A 6,000-nucleotide genomic window follows, 5' to 3' on the forward strand; every position below is an offset into this window, starting at 1 on the left:
TTTATTGTAAAATAAAAATATTTCATTCTGAGAACATAACTTGGACTCGATAAATCCCAATGGAATAAACACAAAATCCTATATGTTTCGCATAAGTAACTTGTTACACCTCTGGAAACGAATGAATATAAATTGTGACGTGTAAAATAAACAACTCAAAGTTGTTAAACATCAATTGTTATCAGCAATGACGATCAATAAAGTTATTCCCGTCGATCATACCTCGGGGCAACATACTCAACTTACTCCGTTGAATATGGAACCACATTATGGTGTAATTTCGTAGCATTTACTTGCTCGACGAAACCAGTAAGGCGACACATCCTAAGATGCTAAGATCAGATTATTTACAGCATTCAATTGTTCAATAATTGTTTTCGCACGAGTATGTATATTGTTCACATCACAAATAATATGTGTATATTTATAAATAAAGTGTTTAAATTATATTTAATTGCCAAGCATTTTCATATATATAACCCTCCATCTGTAATCATTCTAAATACGAACACTTTGCATATTTTACTTTCACTTACATGGTTACCTAACAATATAGTATGTATAAAACACTTTTATATGGGCTATAGAACAATATATATCTCAATCCAATTACCGTCGAGAATAAATTGATATACAAATTAAATATCGACATGACGTCATCATTTACTAGTTGGTTCAGCGTTGGCGAAAGTAATATGGATATATTATCTGCAATATTTATAATGCTTCTTTAATTTACAGCACCTGATCAATGTTCTTTAACCCATGGCTAATATTTAGATTGTCCACAATAGCATTTTCATATTTGTTTTTGCATGTCCCAGTCTGCGACCGGCGAAGCGCATTAAATATGTCATTCACCTGTTTGAATGCACTCTTTGGATTCTGAAAAAAATAAATTGATAAATATTTTATCATGGTTGCTATTTTAGTATTCAGGCAAAATTCATCCGCGTATAATTTCGTAAACGATCATAGTAAATGACGCTGTGTTTTGTTTTTGAGATCACGAAGATATTTTGTGCAATTACGCCATGTTTGTGTAAATGAATGTTGAATATTCCAGATGATTTAGTAATCCAAATGATCAAACTTAGAAAAAAAAATCTCTTTTGATTGAGCAAACATTGAAATTTTTTTGCATATTTTTCATTTCCCTAATGAAGTATTTAAAAGGGGGTGTTTTGGTGGAAAATACGCATGCACCAATATTATCCATATATGCTTTTTTTTTCGATGAATGAACCAGGTTTCAGGCAGCCATTGTCTAACGTGAACTTGGGGTTTTTACCCAATTCCCAAATGGGTTCAAATTTTTTGTCAAACTTTTTTCATGTTAATCAATGAATAAATATTCTAAAAATGATACAGCAATGTAATATAACACAGAGGCATCAAGCCCGATGATGTATAATATGCGATAATTTTGTATAAAATCGCTCGTGTGATTGTTTGTGGATGTTTATTTTCTATTTCATAGAAAACTAATTAAACCAACTAAATGCCATCAAAATGAAAGTAATGTAATGTTTTACTCTTTAATGCATAGTTGTGTGGCGTTATCGAATAATCGCCTCGGGGTTTGTATGGCATTTTATCGCAAATTAACAACTATAAATATCTATCTATAACTTTTTATAACGCTCGTACTTGGTATATCACGAAATTGTCATTAGAAGAAAACATGAAAACTGTCCAGCACACACCAAATGACAATTTTATTGCGTTTTTTGCATTAGCCTCTCGTTTAATTCAAAACAAAAGTTTATTAATTATTGTCGCTTTATAGCGAAATTTTATACATCATTCCATCTAATTTGTTAGAATTATCTTCTGTCAAATGTAATTTGGCAATCGTCAAATTAAAATCTTCGTAGATCCCGTTTCCACGATTGTATTTGTCCTGTTTTCCAATTCAATTTTTATTTTGACCTTTCAACCAATCGTAAGACTTGGGTGTACCGTGTATTACACGATAGGGCATCTTCAGCACATAATATTTTTTCCATACCACCGTGCGGTGTATTTTCAATCCAGAAGAATTTTATATTGTAGATTATCGGTTTTATTCTATATAAGGATGGTATAAATATGTAAGTCAAATATCCTTGGATTATTTTAAAGATAGCTGAAGAAGGGCTTTAAAAATTGTGAAACCTATAATTCTAATCTGCGAATTGCAATGCTCGAATACATAATTATTTATGCTTCAATTTTTGAAAGGCTTGTTTGTAAATTATGGCTTCGTTGACGTTGTCCGCCTCACATGACCTTGATCTCGTGACAGCCATGTTACCAAAAATAAAACATAATTTTGATGTATAGACTTTACGTAATCAGGTTTCGATATTGTGCATTATATATTCACTAATTTAAAATAAGAATGTACTGAGTCCCAATGTCCGACCAACTGTTGGAAATCTTTTCTGCCAATATCGACTAAGTTTTTCACACAGTATCTCATGTCCAGGGCCTCTGATAACTTTTTGCTTCTGAAAGTATAATTCCATTTTGTCTCAGAGCAAATGAGAAAAACAACGTATAAGTTGAGTGAAATTAGGCATTTTTTTCTTGTAGATTTTAAATGCTGATGGTAAAATGTTCGAATAAAAGTTAATTATCAATCGTTATTATAAAAAAAAAGTGTTTTAGTGACACAATTAGCGTGGGCACTAATCTGATTAACTCCACTTTTTAGCATGTGATGTTTTGTATTCGAAGAATTGATGTAAATACAACCCGGATATAAAATGCCTGTGGCTGAGATTGCGTCTCTCTAGCGATAATTTAAAATCAGTATGTTCACTTTTAACTGCGCAAAAAAATAAATGTAATTGCACAACAATTCATAACACACATTTACTAAATATTTAGAGTTACAATTGATCCGTACTGTATCACATATTATTTATTTATTATATAACTATAAATATACATTAGCATATAAAAAGTGCATGCTTTTTCAGGAGGTTATAATTTTCTGTTGAGTTGTGTTCTGTTAAATTGGTTTAGCTTACACTGGTCATTTTCAAGGTCACTGTGTCAGTTATGACCAACAACACGACTATGTTTCATTGTTTTCGATTGTATCGAACGGATGTGTTCACAATGACGCATCATTTTGTTCCAAATAAACGTTGTTATTATGTATATGATTTTTGATGTTGTCTTACAAAATAAATTCTTACATAAATGAACTTCTATGAAGTTGGTTGTAGTATGTTAATATTTATGAAACGTAATACCAGGTGCAGTCATGTAAGTTTTTGTAATAAGTCGGATATTTTCTTCCTCCTTCCGAAGATTATGTTTACGTGTTTTGACAATTGCATTTAATCGACACCGATTTAAAAAATGGTTAAAATTGAAGTATGTAAATATTGTAATAACTCTGTCGGAACATAACTACAAGACGTTGACTACAGACAACTTTAGCGCCACAGTGCTCCCAGCTTAGGTCTCAAGCAGTAATCTGCATTTCCATGGCTCACATGTTGCAAGATTGTCGTATTACATAGAAAAAGGTTACTTGATCCTATAGCAGCGAATAATTTGTATTCAATTTTCTCAATCAATGAATTGCGCTTCATAAAATAAAATTTCATACTTTTACTACTACGACAATGACAAATATATCTATAAATAATTCAGGCTAGTGTCCATTGAATCTACGCCATTGAAAATAGCCAATTGCTCAATAGAAAATGGTTACTTCCTGTTAAAGGTGGGGAATCACGCAAACATTTTTGTAGCAAATTTGATTCTATATAATTTATCAAGATTTTTGGCGTTTACCGTTTGCATAAAATGGACTTCGTTTGCGAGACTCGTATTTTTAAAAGTCGACCCTGCCGAAATTGAACGCAAATTAGTATGTCCCGTTGATGACGTAGTGGTGAGAACTAGTCGGCGAAACTTTGCATTAGGTCAAAGGCAATTATAGCATTCTGTGTACTCATTTTGAACCATGTGCTAGTTCTATTGGGCGGCGCATTTGGAGGAAGCTTTTGTGATTTAAATCAATACCAATATCTTTAAATAATATTATTGCATTATGAGAAATTGCAGTAAACTCAACTAATCGAGGTCAAGACGTACTCGAGTTCTGTGCCGCACCTTTCGCTGCAATATATTTTCTAGTGAAAAAGCGCATACCAGGCCATTTTTTGTCTCAAATGATCTAGATTTTATAATTCATGTGTGTTTACTCTGCTTATCTGATCCTATAACTAGTCTTTTTATTATATTTTCGGTATATATAAACTAACTGACTGTACCGGTATATGCGCGAACACTACCGTAACGTATGGAATGTGTAGTTGGTGGTTACAGCAGATTTCACAGGGATGGATCTGTCTTGAAGCAAAAAAAAGAAGGAGAAAATTATGGATAAAATTTTCGCAAGTAACTATTTCTGATGTCTCTCCATGGAACTAAAAGAAGACCTCTGAGTCGAAGGATCGTTTCACCCTTAAAATTATGTTGGGATCCATGCAAACTTCTACCCACAGCTCGAAACAACAATACTTCACGCAGTTATTCAAATCAGTTTTTATTTATTTTTAGCATTTTATTACAAGTTTTTATCATATGTAATTCATTCATGCCAATAAATGTGTTGTCACGAATCTCCATTAGTTGATCGATAACAGCTGGACTGTGTTGTTAATAGCAGAGTGCACTGGAAAACGAAGTATACAAATTAAATTGATAGAACTGACATAAAAAAAAGGATAATATCACCAGACAGCTTAGTAAGGTTCAACATACAAAAGTGTTTTGTTGCATAATAATGTGAAATGAATATAAAAAAAACTGGGACATTATTGGGATTCTACGTTTATCTGGTACCGGTAGTAGACTTTTGGTAAATGTACAAATTGGCGATTTGAATTGGTTCATACAAAAGTGTGACTGGGTATCATCATGCTTTGACTAAATATTTTATTAAACAGTCGATAAACGAAATAAAGGGTAAATACTTACTCTAGAATCAGTTCTTCAAAGCCTCCTAACGTACCGGATCATTACATAAAACGCCGTGGCTTGATCCCATCACATTCAGAACTTCTTATGTATTAGCATTTATGCTTAACAATACATTATTGTTTCAATCTTTATTAAACTAAGCGATGAGAAACTAGATTTAAACGCCAAAAACAGAGGTTGAACACCTTACCCGCCAATGGCGAGGGAGCTACTTTCTGAAATGAGTTCTCACTACTACGTCATCAAAGGCCGTTTCCGAACCTGGGTCGATTTTCTTTGAAGCGGTTTTTAAAAATTCATAAGTAGAAAACTAAGTCCACTTTATGCAAGCGGTGAACGTTAAAAATCTTAAAAAAAATATATAGAATCAAATTTTCCACAAAAATGTTTGCGCAATAACCCACCTTTAATGTCGACGACACTGATTCAGAGTTATAAATATAAGAAGCCACTATGGGACTAGGCAGCACATTGGAGCCTGTAAGGTCGACGGGTTCTCTAGTCTTTGTCTGGTATTAGACCCACCATTTTATTTTTAAACGCAAGCGACAATATCTCGCCAAAGAACCAAAAGTTCTGGACAATTCACGGAGTCAGAGATCTTGTTTTTTTTCCGAAACCTGATTTTCAGATGACATCGAATCTATTGGAACATTATCTAAAATAAAAATATTTGTTAGATTTGATATTGTCTGCCTTAATTTGGATATTTACATTTCTTTATTGTTTAGAGCAGGGGTCACCAACCCGTTGTCCGTGGGCAACAAGTCGCCTGCGACGACCACATGAGTCGCCCGCATGACTGTTCCAAAATAAGCATAATAACGGCGCTTATAAGTAAGCTACATCAATTAATTTTTGTCACGCTATTCTTGTATAAACCGCAATTATGTCTGTATGTGGGAACTGACACTATGGTAATTATTATTATTGTAACGATCATCCTGCTTAGTATTTGACCTCAGTAATGTGACGGGTCATTCAATACTCTCCCAATTATGACATCACAGA

The sequence above is a fragment of the Styela clava genome, chromosome 9 (assembly GCF_964204865.1).
Source record: "Styela clava chromosome 9, kaStyClav1.hap1.2, whole genome shotgun sequence".
NCBI classification, from domain to species: domain Eukaryota; kingdom Metazoa; phylum Chordata; class Ascidiacea; order Stolidobranchia; family Styelidae; genus Styela; species Styela clava.